The sequence below is a fragment of the Balaenoptera borealis genome (genome assembly GCF_965194805.1).
Source record: "Balaenoptera borealis genome assembly, chromosome: 11".
NCBI lineage: Eukaryota > Metazoa > Chordata > Mammalia > Artiodactyla > Balaenopteridae > Balaenoptera > Balaenoptera borealis.
In genome coordinates this window covers 104,287,278-104,303,384 of record NC_138868.1, presented here as the reverse complement: position 1 = coordinate 104,303,384, position 16,107 = coordinate 104,287,278, and the positions used below count along the sequence as shown (strand labels likewise).

Here is a 16,107-nt window from a genome sequence, read left to right as displayed (position 1 = left end):
CTTTGAGCATCTTTTACACAGTTGTTTTAAGGCTTTTGTCTACTAGATCTGCAATTATGTCTTTCCAGGGAGAGTTCATGTTGTCTTATTCTTTTCCTTTGAATGGGCCATACTTTCTTGTTTTTCTGTATGTCTTGTGATTTTTTTTGTTGTTGAAAATTGGACATTTATTCTAATAATGTGATAGTTCTGGAAATCATATTTTCCCACTTTCCCAGAGAAAGGGGAATGAATCTGATTTCCAGATTTTTTTTTTATTGTTTTTGTTTATTGTTTTTGTTTTTTGATTGTCCTAGGCTGTGTTTGTGCCAAAGATTTGCCTGGGGTGTAAACTTAAAGTCTTTTCAGATCTTTTCTGTCCAATGCCTTTCCTTTGGCATCTTGGTCACTTTTTAATTTTTTTAAAAATTTTCCCTGCATATGTAATTGCTTTTGAAGGTCCTAGTCTTTGATGTCTGGCTCCCCCCAAAAGAAGTGTGGTCCTATAAGTCTCCTGGAAGTCATTTTCAGCCAGAGGGTGAGAGGATTGCAGCAATGTGAGGGAGGCACAACCATGGCTACCTGCCTCTTTGTCTGCACTTCTGTAGTCAAAAGCCGCAATCAGCAGTCAGAGCACAGATTCCTGATATTTGGAGGACATGGTTCTTTCACCCATACTAGCCCTTACAAGCTGTGTCCAAGTTACCCCAGGAACATGTGCACAGCTGTCTGTCATAGGACTAAAGGTGAAGGATGGGTAGCTACTGCTGTCTAAAAGCTGAAACTGATCATAATTAACTGCAGTTTACTATCCAAGCCTTCCCCTGGAAGTTGCAAGCCTTCAATGGACTCCAGAGTTCTAAAATAGTTACATCAGATTTTCCCCATGTAATTGTTGTCCAAGTGGAGAGATAGATTCCTGGTGCTTCCTACCCAGCCATCTTCCCAGAATCCTTTCCCTGAGAGTCATATTGTATTTATTAAGAAAACATCTGGCACAGATATAGAGATTATACAGCAAAGAAATATTCACAAAGGTTAAGAGACGGACTGGGAAGAAAAATTTAGTAGACAGACTGTGAATCCCTCTTCTAGACTAAAGAATTAACCCTTAGTCAAAGTTCTTGCAACATTAATCCTGAAGATGGAAGAGTGTCCTGCACATCCTGCAGTGTATTGAACACTGATCCAAGGATATTCCAGAGTCTGCTCTACTTGATTTTCAAGAGGACTCTTGTGAAACTTGTAATTTATGGACAGCAACTACACTCAAAAACATGAGATAGGGACTTCCCTGGTTGTGCAGTGGTTAGGAATCCGCCTACCAATGCAGGGGACATGGGCTCGAGCCCTGGTCCGGGAAGATCCCACATGCCGCGGAGCAACTAAGCCCATGTGCCACAACTACTGAGCCCGTGTGCCACAACTACTGAAGCTCGTGCACTTAGAGCCTGTGCTCCGCAATAAGAGAAGCCACCACAATGAGAAGCCCGCACACCGTAATGAAGAGCAGCCCCCGCTCGCCGCAACTAGAGAAAGCCCGTGCAACAACAAAGACCTAACGCAGCCAAAAATAAATAAATAAATAAATCTAAAAAAATTTTAAAAAGAAACAAAAAAAAAACCATGAGATAGTCACTTATTCTTACAGACACTGTAATAATTCTTACAGAGACTGTAATACTCAATAGCAGGTATTTGAGCGAGGAGACCCCAGACCTGGTGGCATCCCTGCACTATTATAACCCACATTCATGTCAATGTCACATCAACTTCATGACCAAAATATGACTTAAGTGTGATGAATGGAGATATTAGATGCTATGTCAGAGTTTTGAGGTTTCTGTGAAGCTGCTAATGTGCATGGCACTGTACTCAGTTCTGTATAATTTCCAATAAATTGTTGCTGGAAAAAATCAGTTGTGTTTTCTTAATTGATTAAGAATCTGAGTCTGGGGCTTCCCTGTTGGCGCAGTGGTTGAGAATCTGCCTGCCAAAGCAAGAGACAAGGGTTCGAGACCTGGTCTGGGAAGATCCCACATGCCGCGGAGCAACTGGGCCCGTGAGCCACAACTACTGAGCCTGCGCGTCTGGAGCTTGTGCTCCGCAACAAGAGAGGCCGTGATAGTGAGAGGCCCGCGCACCGCGATGAAGAGTGGCCCCCGCTTGCCGCAACTAGAGAAAGCCCTCGCGCAGAAACGAAGACCCAACACAGCCAAAAATAAATAAATAAATAAAATTAAAAAAAAAAAAAAAAGAATCTGAGTCTGAAATGCAGCCTGGTGGTTTTTCCTTAGGGTCCTTCTTTTGTTTTCCAACCTAAGTGGAACAAATTAAAATTTCCTCTATTAAGCCCACAGTTTGCTATAGAAACTTATTTACAGCTAGGAGGGTTTAGGGATCCTTATTACCTAAAGGAATTCCTTTTTAAATACTTTTGGTTTGCCAAGAAGTTTTTGGTTTGCTGATAGACAGGTTTTGAACCTCACAAAATAATATTTTCATCCTTTGAGATCATCATATGATTTATTTCCTTTAGGATATTGATGTGATGTGAATGGATTGATAGATCTTCTAATGCTTACCATACTGGCATTTCAGGTATAGTCTTGAAAGTTATCTACATGCATTATTTTGCCATTTATTTTTAAATTCTGCAGCTAACATTTTATTTGATACCTTGTATTTATAATTATAAATAGCTGATCAATAATTTTCTCTCTTTTACTATAATCATCTAAATTTGAGGTAAAATCATCTGGTTAGCTTTGTTTCTATTTCTTAGAAAAATTTTCAAATGATATAGATGAACTATTCTTGAAAGATTAGTGGAACTCACATGTAAAGCCATCAGAACCTGTTTGGGGTTTTGTTTGTTTTGGTTTGGTTTTGTATTTTAAGGACAATCTTTCACTACTATTTCAAAACTTTAATATGACTGCTATATTTAAGAATCTTATTCTAGAGCCAATTTTGGAGCTTCTTCTTAAAATTTTGCTTAGATGGCTTTAAGTAAGTGAACTAAAACAATGAGCCATAATCTTTAGCTGAGAAGCTTTATGTCCATTTAAAAATTTACCAAATGGTAAGAGAGGAGGGGTAGACAGAGAGTGAGACCAACGATTTGCCACATGGGATAAAGGCAAGTTACACATAAAAGGGAAAATGTGTTGACACCTGTTTTTAGGACCCTCATAGCTACCATCCAGTGCCATTCTGCTCTTTTTTATCAAAAACTTCCCACAAAGTCACATAAAAACCCACCCCAGGAGATGCTTATTTATCACTCATATCCACAGGGATTGGCCTACACCGTGTCTGCTAGGAGCAGCCCACGTCGCAGGGAGAGGCAAACTAAGGTCCAGGTGGTCCCGACCCTGATTATTGATTCATCTCCCAGCTGTCATGAGTCACAAACCCTTTCCAATCTACTCTGGCCAAACGGGAGGACACTGAGAGCACCCCTTCCCCACTGGCTTTTCTTACACCATTTCCTCAACTTTCCCTGCCACCCCCAGGAACAGAAAGGGTCAAGTTTGGAGGAGTGTCATTCCTGAAGGTTTCCTGGAAAGAAAATTCCCAAAGCAGCCCAATCATGCCCCAGAATCACTGGGCCGTGACCCCAGAGGAGGGAAACCGAGTGTTCTCTGCTCACACTTGAGGACGCAAAGAGGAAAAGGTGCTCTGCAGGCAACGGTTCGCTGCTTGGCCTTCATGTGAGGCTAAAGCTCTGGAGCCTGGCCCTGCCTGCAGGACGTCAGTTCCTGAGGTCCAAGGCCCTCAGCTCTGATGATTCTTGTTGGGGATGGGGTGGGAGTGGTAGTGAGCTGAGAGTAGCATTCTGGCTCCTCCCAACCCCTCCGCTGAAGGAAATGGTTTAGGAGAGTCAGAGAGGGTAGGCTGCGGCAAGATCTAAGCTGCTCTCAGACAAATCAGGAATCTGAGGCCTTGTCTGTGGTCTTGACCCAGGCCACCAAAGAGCAGTCGACATTTAATGTCCACATTCTGTATATGATCTTACTTCTGTAAAAGATGTGTATTAAAAAAATTATATATCTATATTTGTATATATCTCCATGTATGCATGCATACTCATCATGAGAAGTCCTGTACAATATACATGTAATTTTTAAAACGTTAATCTCTAAGAAATTATTTGGGAGGGTTTTTTCAATAATTTTTCTTGAATAGTTTTAGACTTAACAAGGATGTTACTCATTTTCTCACCCAGTTTCCCGGACTGTTAACAGTTGACATCACATTAGTACTGTTGTCACAACTAATGAAAAAATATGGATTCATTATTATTAACTAAACTCCATATTGTATTCAGATTTCCTTAGCTTCTTGCCTAATGTCTTTTTTTTTTTTTTTTTCCCCTCTTCCAGGATTCTACATTTCTTTTACTCACCACATCTCCCTATCCCCTCTGGACCCTGACAGTTTCTCAGAATTTCCCTGTTGTTTTTGTGATGTTGATAATTTTGAAGATTTCGGTGCAGATATTTTGCAGAAAGTCCCTTGTTTGCGGTTTGTCTGTTTTTCTCATGGTTAGGCTGGGGTTATGGATATGCGGGAGGAGAACCACAGAGGTGCAGTGCCATTCTCAGTGCTTCGTATCAAAGGTATATGATGTTAACCTGCCTTATCGCTGTTGATATCAACCTTGATCACTGGGCTGAGATACTGTTTGGCAGGCTACTCCAAGTAAAGTGACATTTTCCCCCTTTCCATAGTATGCTCTTTCAAAGCAAGTCACTGGGTAGCCCATTAAATTTGTTTTTAACTGTTCTTTTAACTTATTTGTATTTTTCAAGTAATTTACAAGAGTTAAGATTTACATTGCTCGTGAGAGTATGTCTAAGAAGGCAGTTTTTCAAATAGAAAGGGCCTCACACTAGTCCTGTCTCCAGAATCCTGGCTCATCCACCGTTCTCTTTAGTATAGCAAGATCTAACTAGACAAACTTAAAGTAGGCTGGAATACTTGAGTTGGGTTTTCACTAGTGATGCTGATGGAGTTGTTGCTGATACTTAAAGATAAGGCTCTGGCTTAGGCTGTGCCCCACAAAGGCTAATCTAACTGGCCTTACCTTTTTTTAAAAAATAAATTTAATTATTTATTTATTTTTGGCTGCATTGGGTCTTCATTGTTGCAGGTGGGCTTTTCTTTAGTCGTGGCGAGCAGGGGCTACTCTTCATTGCAGTGAGCAGGCTTCTCATTGTGGTGGCTTCTCTTGTTGCGGAGCATGGGCTCTAGGCGCGCGGGCTTCAGTAGTTGTGGCACACAGGCTCAATAGTTGTGGCTCGCGGGCTTAGTTGCTCCGTGGCATGTGAGATCTTCCTGGTCCAGGGCTCAAACCTGTGTCTCCTGCATTGGCAGGCGGATTCTTAACCACTGTGCCACCAGGGAAGCCCTGGCCTTACCTTTAACTCCTATCTCGCCTCAACTTTAGGGGGAAAAAGGCCATGAAAAATATTAACACTTGACATTCTGAAAATAGAAATAGATATTTGGAAGATTTCCTTACAAGTTCAAAAAATTTTAACTAAATAAAAAATCACACGAAAATGAATTTTTTAGACTCTACAAGAGAAACAAAATATTATTGATACTTTGTTTTAATTTATGAAGGAGAAATGTAAGATTATATTAAATAAGTAAAGTAAGATGATCATATTCTTCATTCTTGCATCATGAGTGGTTAGGGAAAGAGAGTGAAGGAAAGGGGTAAGGACAGAGGAAATATAATACAAAGGGAAAAAGAATGAGAGGTAAAAAGGTCAGGAAAAACACACACAGAACTGGTGATAAACGTTTTAAAATGCACAGAGAGAGAGATAATAAGATGGTGACACATATTTCTAGTCATAATATAATAGAGCCATTTTTCAGTAAAGAGAAGACGTAAATCTTTCTACGCCTAAAAACATATTAAACTCATTGTTCTTATTAAAGATCCTATTCCACTTTCTCAATTCTTCCCAAATTTCTTGGGAGAGTTGCCCATCCTCACTATTTCCTCCTGTCATAGTCTATTCATTCTTCAAACCACTGTAATGTGGTTTCTGTGCCACTTCTCCACTGAACCTGCTCTGCCAATAACATGCACGTTGTCATGGAAAACAGAGAATCATGCTCTTCTGTCCTGGTTCTCCACCCACTTCTATGACCATCACCCATGACTCTTTTTTGGAGAGTGACCTTCACCCACTTTTTATTTTGGTGGTCTCTAGTGTCAATGACTTGTCCCCACCCTGTTCCCACCTCACTCACTAGACAATCTCTTTAAGTCTTATAAGCTAAGTTATCAGTAGCTTCTAAGTATGTATATAACATCTAAATCTGATGAGCCCACTTTTTCTTCCCCAGGCCTTGATACCTTTTTGGACTTTGAGGTCTCTCTGTCCATCTGCCAGTTGGACACATTTTCCTGAGTTTTCCACTGACCCCGCAAACTCCTGATGTATGAGATGGTACCCCTCACCTTTCTGGGCACTTTGCAGTCACTGCTGAGTTGGTGGGATCAGAAACCAAGTAGCCAGGCAGCCAGAGGAATAGGGTGACTGTGAGGGATCAGGGTGGGATGATGATTTGCAGATGTGAACGAAGCAGAGAGATGAATCAAGGGTGAACTGAGAGCACTTGGTGTCAGGGGAAGGAGCCGGTTGCCAGGAGAGAAGTGAGGAGGGAAACTTGGAGTAGACAGGAGGACACTGCCTACTCTGCAGGAGCACGTGTGGAGGGATATGGGACCAGAGATGCCAGGAAGAGAAGGGTGAGGGGGCATCACTGACAAGGAATCAGCAATTAGTGAGACTTCCAATGCAGTGATTTTCCTCTATATATATTGCAGAACTCTTGACCTTTACAGCAATAGCTCGAAACCTTGAAGTCCCCACGAATCAACTTCCAAGCTCTACACTTATCATAACAGTCCAGTTGAGTGTGGTTGTAGCGCCACGCATCTGGAAGAGAAGAACACTGAAACTCAGTGCCAGATAACAGTACCTGGAACCTTCCCCAGCCACCCCAAGCCTGGCCTCTAGACTAGGGACACATTCACCTCTCAGCGAGGACTCTCTCAGACTGGAGCCCCTACCCAGTGTCAGGAGTTAGGCAACAGCTCAAGCCAGAAAAGCCTGGCTTAACAGCATTACCTCTCACATTGAAAAAGTATATATCCGAAGTTCTGCATCCTGGGCCTTCTTCAGAGGTGCAGTTACCCTCGCCTTGTAAACATTTGCCCTTCTTAAAAATACTGCAGACCTTACACAACGTGGCTGGAGCTGCAGAGAAACAGACATGGAAGCTGAAGCCAGGGTTGAATGGGCTGAGACCAAGGTGTGTAAGACACATTAGAACGTAGGAGTTTAAGGACAAAGCATGACTCTAAATACTTTCCTGTGCATAATTTGGGGTAAGAAATATCCCCACTAGATTTCTTCCATTGGATATTTAAGGAAATGGGGTCTTTGACCTGCGGATATCAAAATCCATTAATGATAAATAACTTTGTGCATACGTTATAAGTGAATTGCATGGTATGTGAATGATATCCCACTAAAGCTGTTTTTTTTTTTTTTTTTTTCAAAATAACCTTGAACAAGAATCTGACACTTTACCTGCCAGGGGATATGGCTGATACTGGACAGTGAGATATAAGAGGAAAAAAAAAGGTATGTGTTCTAACCAAGCAAGAGAAATTTCCAAGCTTGCACCTAAACAGCACTAAGAGATTATGTCTCCCTTAATTTTTGTTCCCTGGGAGCCTGGAGGAACTCCCCATAGTAGCAGCTCTGTGCTCAGAAGCTCCTTTAGCTTTGGAGCAATTGTGCAGAACACATTCAGTGCATCCCATATAGCCACCCTTGGCCAGGATCTTGGGGAAATGGGTGGGGCATAAGGACTACACTGGCTTGAGGATGAGGAGGCAGATTTTAGTCTCCAAAGATTTCCTACGACAGCACCAAAAGTCATCCAAAGTACACACATATATAAGTGAAAAGAGTACTGTAGAAATATTGGTTCAAGATAAGCCTTTCAGGGACCTGTTCCTGGTAGATCATTGCCCCTTGGCTGTGTCCTTATAGAAAGTCTTGAGCAACCATTGGCTCTGCCTCTTAGGGCCATTCCAGCAAGCCACAAAACCTCCCATTGAGAAGAGCCCCCAGCCCCAGTCTGGCCCCAGGGAGGGACTGACCCCACTCTGAGACCTTGGAAAGGAACCTGAGCTCTTTCCCTGGTAGCAGTCGGGATGGGGACAGCAGAAAGAGACCTCAAATCCTTGCTGGTCAGATCACCCCGGAACCTCATCCTTGACTTGTCCCCTCCCAAGCGGGTCAGATCACCATCCAGGTGCTGCTGCCCAGCCTACCTCCGCGTCGTCACCCCCTGCCCAGCTACCACAGGCACTCACCCACTCCTTGGAAGAGCACAAAAGGCAAGACTCCCAGCAGCAGGAGCAGGAACTTGTCCATCTCAGCCTGGGATGGCGGGGAGATGCAGAGGTGGCTGCGGCAGGGGCGCAGAGTGTCCAGGAAGGGGGGGACAGACTGCTCTTGTGTGCAATGAGGGAAGGCCGAAGAATCTGGCCTGAGCTGCTCCTGGGCTGTGGGCAGAAGCTTCCTTTTACACACCTGCCAGTGGGTGTTTCACAGCCACGCAGACCCAGGAAACGTTCCCACAGAACCAGCCCCCTTGGACACTTCCGAGGACAAATGTCCCAGGTGCCCCTCCTGATCAGTGGGGGACATGACGCCTGACCAGATCTCTGGGCCCCTCAACAGTCCCTGACTCTTTACTCTCTGGACATCCCACTGCCCCAAGCCCAAGAACAAGAGCTTGTCATGTGGGCCGGGCTTTGCTAAGATAGCCATTTCCTCTGGGTCCAAAGTCCCCATGACCACCTCCTCTCCAGTCCCAGAGCCCAAGCGAGTACCCAACCTGGGCTGACACCAGCCTCAGACCTCAGGATGCACTCATTGTAGTTACAGCCTGTGCTGTTTGCTTTCCCTTCCCCCTCCCTATATTCGCGCTCATAATTGAGACCTCAATGGGCCTCTCAATACTGAATCAGTGTTGCCAATGCTGGGGGTAGTCATAATAGCAAACATTTACTTAGTATTTTCTATAAACCAGTATCCACATCTACTGCTATCATGCATATCTAAATTAGGATATATCTTCAGCCTATCACAAATATATTAAATATACAGCAAATACTTCCAAAACAAAGAAGGAATGAAAGCACTATAGAGGACTAGTTTATTTTATAAAATATAAATCAATTCCTGCTATATTAATCTTATTTCTCTGGACTACAAAGGAAGCAGATAATTTTTTTTAATTTAAAATTTCATTGTTGTTGCTCAAAGAAATACCTATGCCCCAGTACCTCTGCAAGTACAATCCTGTAGTATCCTGAGTTTATTAATCATGTATAATAAAAATAGCCAATTCCCCAACCAGAGTATTCTTGCTTGGAAATCCAGCTAAAGGAAGGAGAAAGATCATGGAGCAGATCCCAATGTGCAGGTTGGGCGCTAGAGAAAACATTCCAGGTCACAGTGGCGGTCTCCCTTTCCCCTCTCCCCTTCTCCAGCTAGACAACCCTTTCATGACAGAGACCTTGACAGTCACGTTCACCATTAACCAGAAGCACTCCGCACAATGCATGGTACAGAGCGGGCGCTCAGTAATATTTCTGACTAAACACGAATAATAGGACAAGTAAATGAATGCATGAGGGTCTGCCAGCCCAGAAAGCAACTACGGGAGGAAGAGGGCCAAGAAACCCCACGCACCCACAGACTGAGAGTCCAGCTGTCTCCTACACTGTGAGAGGAGGGCTATGATGCGTGAGAACTCCCCTTCACCACCTTCAGAAGACAAAAATGATTCAGAGTAGATTCTGCAGGAGTGCGGGGTGCATGGATGAGTGATGTCATTGTTACCCAGTCCCCACACTGAGGAACTGTGCTGAGGGACCCAGGGTCCTCTGTATGCTCAGCAGGTCACTCTAATATGATGGTGGAATTCCAGAGATGCACACAGTTCCCCAAGTCCCACATCCCCCCGTCATCACTATGCAAGAACAGAGGGTGAGGAGGGAGTAGAGAATGGAGGAAACGGGATATACACAAATTATTGGAGCCGCCAAGGAACAGAATTCTTCTTTCATAGCATTATTGTACTAAAGATACACTGTTCTGTGCAAACTTGAAGGATGTATTGATAATAATAGTGCATAGTACACAATGCATAATATGATATTGTAAAGAGACGTTCTCACTGGAGAACCTAGGAAAAGAGTGAAAAACAGAAAATAATGATCTGGTCAAATCTTCTCATGGAAATTTATGCTCCTCAAACATCCTGATGGTGTTTCCTAAGGGAAGGATAGTGGTGGTCATCATTAAAAAGTCTACAAATAATACATGCTGTAGAGGGCATGGAGGAAAGGGAATCCTTCTACACTGTTGTTGGAGATGTAAATTGGTGCGGCCATAATGGAAAACAGTCTGGAGGTTCCTTAAAAAAATTAAAAATAGACTCTCTATATGATCCAGCAATCTTACTCCTGGGCATATATCCAGAGAAAACTCTAATTTGAAAATATACATGCACCCCAACGTTCATATCAGCACTATTTAAGATAGCCAAGACATGGAAGCAACCTAAATGTCCATCAACAGATGAATGGATAAAGATGTGGTATATATATTGGGCTGGCCAAAAAGTTCATTTGGGTGCTTCCATAACATCTTACAGATATATATTCACAATGGAATGTTACTCAGCCATAAAAAGAGAATGTAATAATGTCATTTTCAGCAACATGGATGAACCTAGAGATTATCATGCCAAGTGAAGTAAGTCAGAAAGAGAAAGACAAATACCATATGACATTGCTTGTATGTGGAATCTAAAATATGACACAAATGAACTTATTTCCGAAACAAAAATAGACTTAGACTTAGAAAACAAAATTATGCTTAACAAAGGGGAAAAGGGGTGGGGGGGATAAATTAGGAGTTTGGGAGTAGTGGATACAAACTACTATATATGAAATAAATAAACAACAAGGTCCTACTGTGTAGCACAGGGAACTATATTCAATATCCTGTAATAACCTATAATGGAAAAAATATGAAAAAGAATAGATATATAAATGAATCACTTTGCTGTACACCAGAAACTAACACAACATTGTAAATCAACTATACTTAAAAAAAATAATAATGATTTAGGGGATGTGGGCCCACTGGAAAATGTCTGTGACAGGTATCTAATTATGCTAAAATAAAATGGAGATACTATATGACTAAAATAGCTCCACTTATATATCTGAACCTCACATAAATCATTGAGAAACATCGTGAGTTCAATCTATACCAGAAAAGGCCATGACCGCCTCAGAGAAGAATATGCTGCCCCACATTCCCAGCTGGCCTTCCTTCAGCCACCCTTCCCCATAAAGTTTCTTAAACAGCATTCCACAATGTGTCTACATCAGGTTGCACTGGAAGACAATGGTCATTTTAAATGGTGGAGTTATGTTGGATGATACATCACATTCCTGGATGATGTGTTGTGGAAATTTTCTGGTTTTTCAGGAGAGGAGGCTTCAGAGGTTGATCAGGAATTGAGAGCTTGATAAAAGTCATATATTAAATTTATCCTTAGCCCATGAGACTTCCAAAGTTGGGAGAGATGTAACAGTCACTTCTAATTCATGACTTTATTCCAAGCTTACTTACTAAATTACCCCTTTCACTCCTCAGTGCTTCAGTCTAGGGAATAAATTATATGGTCAGTCTACTTAGAGGTCATCAGGCACAATCTCTCCCAGCACAGGAACCTTCTCCTGGGCAGCAGCCAGACAGGGGGCGTCTAGAACCACCACAAGCTTCCAGGCCCACGCCAATCCCTATCAGATCTTTCAGTAATGTGTCTAGGCAGAAACCCAACCCGCAAGTGCCCTGGCCAGAGCACAGACTCAGAAATCAGATGAATCTGGGTTTGAAGACTCGTTGCAACATCTACTGGCTATGAGACTCTGGCAAGTCATTAATCTACAGCCCTCAATTTCCCCATCAAGGAAGTAGAGAATATAATAGCACTTAAGTTATTAGGTTATAGGTTCAATTCTTTACATTCATTTTCTTTTCAACTACTAACCAGAGAATCCAGTTAAGAAAAGTTTAATTAAAAAATTGGGGATAAAGAAGATGTGGCACATATATACAATGGAATATTACTCAGCCATAAAAAGAAATGAAATGGAGGTATTTGTAATGAGGTGGATGGAGTTAGAGTCTGTCATACAGAGTGAAGTAAGTCAGAAAGAGAAAAACAAATACAGTATGCTAACACATATATATGGAATCTAAGGTAAAAAAAAAAAGGTCATGAAGAACCTAGTGGCAAGATGGGAATAAAGACACAGACCTACTAAAGAATGGACTTGAGGATATGGGGAGGGGGAGGGGTGAGATGTGACAGGGTGAGAGAGTGTCATGGACATATATACACTACCAAATCTAAAATAGATAGCTAGTGGGAAGCAGCCACATAGCACAGGGAGATCAGCTCGGTGCTTTGCGACCGCCTAGAGGGGTGGGATGGGGAGGGTGGGAGGGAGGGAGATGCGGGAGGGAGGAGATATGGGAACGTGTGTATATGTGTAGCTGATTCACTTTGTTATAAAGCAGAAACTAACACACCATTGTGAAGCAATTATACTTCAATAAAGATGTTTAAAAAAAAAATTGGGACTAAGTATTTTCACAAGTTTATATTTAGTGACCTCTATTCTCTGCCTGTATGATTGGTCCAATCATCAGTCCTAATTTCATCCCCAAGACACACACACATTGGCAAACATCCTTCCATATGGTCATTTGTCTCCCTTCCCCCAACATCACACAAGGAGTGTGGCTATTTTGCCTCATTTCCTGAACTGCTATCTCCCACCATGTCTCCTCTCATTCATGTTCTACCTTGGAAACCTGCTAACCTTGTCCAGACCAATGACCAACTGTAGCAGACACAAGAAAAGGAATGCTGCTTTATGGGTGGATGAACAGGCTGCCCTCATCACTGGTCCTTCATCATTTCCCAAATTACCACTGGGAACATGCATCTTCTTACAATATGTTCTCTTGTGGATTTTGTATATTTTTCATCAATTATGCAGAAAGTATACTCTGATGGAAGAGCTGCTTTTCTGGAACATTGATAATAAAACTCACATGTATAAACCACCTGGACCAGCCCCTAAACCTCTCCTGTCTGGCTTGCTCTAAACACCCCATCAGCATAATCCACCACTACCAGCATCACTTTAATCTCCACCATCAACACTGACCGCCACTAATGCACTCCAGGCATTTTATTTATTTTTTTGTATGAAATTTCTATTGTCCCAAGATCATTTTAAAAAAAATTTTATTGGTGTATAGTTAATTTACAATGTTGTGTTAGTTTCAGGTGTACAGCAAAGTGAATCAGTTTTACATATACATATATCCACTGTTTTTTAGATTCTTTTCCCATATAGGTCATTACAGAGACTCCAGGCATTTTAAACCCATGTTCTTTCACCTGTCAATGCTCAGCCCCCAGGATATTTCCAGTCGTGTGTGGATTTGGGGCATGGAAGAATGATGTATGTAGTGGGGAGGGACATGGATCTAGGGCAGAAAGCACTGGGGAGATCAAGACTTTGAGTCTTTGTGTCAGTTTCTCTGATGACATCAGTATAAAATTTCTTCCTGATGGATCAGGGCCAAGCAGCAAGTGTACTCCAGAGCATCCCTCCCTTCACTATCTGTTTTGGCATCATTCTTCGCACTCCTAACCGCTCCATAAGCAGAAAGGAAGGATGTGCACTGAGAACCCTCCTAAGGGCAGCTTGATAAATGGACTTGACACACAGCCCCATTCCCCAGACTGCCACACTCCTCACAGCAGGGGGTCAGTGTCAGAGTGTTCTCATCTCATCACGGGACACAGCTAGTTGAACTGCTCTGCCAAAGCTTGGTCCCTTCAGCCATTTGGGTGGGATTAGGCTATAGCCACAGGGAAGACGGGCCATGGAACCAGTCTCATACTGGAAAGATCTCACTTCTGAAGGTGAAGGACAGGTTGCTGAGGATAAGTGTGGTTCTTTCTGTTCTGGGTGATGAGTGCAACCATGGGCTAGAACATCTCTCACTGACCAACCCACCTTGCAGGCAGTCAAGGAGATAGGCTGCTTTTATTGCCTTGCCTTCCCAGAAATATAGAATAAATTCAGGACCTGCAGTTCCTTGTGTGTCCTGACTCCTGGATGCCCAATAAAAAGTTGTCATTCAAAGGAAGCCTTCTACCTTTTATTATCTTTATATAACATACATACTAAAAATTTTATATATCTCTTTATAATACATATATAGAGATAAAGAGACAGAGACAGACAGAGAGATAGAGACAAAAATAGAAATTGAGGTGGGGGGGGTAGGCAATGATTTCCTAGGTATGACACCAAAAGCACAAGCAACCAAAGGACATGATCAAAATTAAAAACTTTTGTAATTCAAAGGCACCACTAAGACAGTAAAAAGACCACCCACAAGCCACAAAATGGAAGAAAATGTTTGCAAGTCATATATTTATTACAAGACTTTTATCTAGAGTATATAAAGAACTCTTATAATTCAACAATAAAAAGATATATAACCCAATTTTAAAATGGACAAAGGATCTATACAGACATTTCCCCAATGAAAATATACAAATGGCCAATAAGGTCACAAAAAGATTCTCAACATCATTAGCCATCAGGGAAATCCGAATCAAAACCACAATGAGAGGGCTTCCCTGGTGGCTCAGTGGTTAAGAATCTGCCTGCCAATGCAGGGGACACGGGTTCGAGCCCTGGTCCGGGAAGATCCCACATGCCGTGGAGCAACTAAGCCCATGTGCCACAACTACTGAGCCTGTGCTCTAGAGCCTGCAAGCCACAACTACTGAGCCCACGTGCCACAACTACTGAAGCCCACATGCCTAGAGCCCGTGCTCCTCAACGGGAGAAGCCACCGCAATGAGAAGTCCACACATCGCAACAAGGAGTGGCCCCTGCTCGCTGCAGCTAGGGAGGGCCCGCATGCAGCAAGAAAGACCCAACGCAGCCAAAAATAAATAAGTCTATATTAAAAAAAATGCTAAAATCTTTCTTCCTAAAAAAGCTGTCCCTTGATTCAGCCCTCCCTCTAGCTACAACCCCATTACCTCATTTCTTCTCAAAGCTTCTTTGAAGAGTTGTCCACACTCACTATCTCCACTTCCTCTCCATCCACTAACTTTTTAGTCCTCTCTGATCTGGCTTCTGCCACCAATTCTCACCAGAACCTGACCTGACCAAGGCCATCAGTAGGCACCAAGGTCATGTTTATATGATTGGACCTTGATAGGTCCTCGAACACTGTTGACTCGTCACTGCCTCTTAGAACTTCTGACTCCTTGAATTATGGATGCTGTTCCTTTCAGTTATCCTTCTACTTCTCTGCCCAGCCCCGCTCAGTCTAAGGGTGCCTCCTTCATCCAACCCTTTCTTTCTTTCTTTTCTTTCTTTCTTTCTTTCTTTCTTTCTTTCTTTCTTTCTTTCTTTCTTTCTTCCTTCCTTCCTTTCTTTCTTTCTTTCTTTCTTTCTTTCTTTCTTTCTTTCTTTCTTTCTTTCTTTCTTCCTTCCTTCCTTCCTTCCTTCCTTCCTTTCTCTCTCTCTCTCTCTCTCTCTCTCTCTTTCTTTCTTTCTTTCTTTCTTTTCTTTCTTTCTTTCCTTCTTTCTATTTATTTGGCCCTGCCACGTTGCTTACGGGATCCTAGCTTCCCGACCAGGGATCGAACACAAGCCCTAGGCAGTGAAAGCACCAAGTCCTAACCACTGGACTACCAAAGAATTCCCCAACCCTTTAACTGTAGTGTTCCTTAGAATTCCATGCTATTCCTACCATTCAGCTCCTGGTTCAGAGGACAACCACCTAACTCTCAGGATTTTAGCAGCTTATATGTCTTTGGTTAGCATGTAGCTATTTATGATCCAAAACCTGGCATCTCCAGCTGTGAAATTATCCCAGTCTCTAC

The 16,107-nt window shown here is 42.5% G+C and overlaps 1 long non-coding RNA gene across 2 annotated transcripts in view; it reads left to right on the top strand.

Moving 5' to 3' along the window:
* LOC309605329 overlaps positions 1-16,107 on the top strand; it is a 128,078-nt gene that overhangs the window by 103,617 nt on the left and 8,354 nt on the right. The window contains exon 5 of one of the 2 annotated variants that reach the window (XR_014231340.1): positions 2,519-8,646. The exons of the other annotated variant lie outside the window; for it this stretch is intronic. This is a non-coding gene — a long non-coding RNA (uncharacterized lncRNA). Of the gene's footprint in view, positions 1-2,518; positions 8,647-16,107 lie in introns of those variants that run through there. 2 annotated transcript variants of the gene reach the window in all.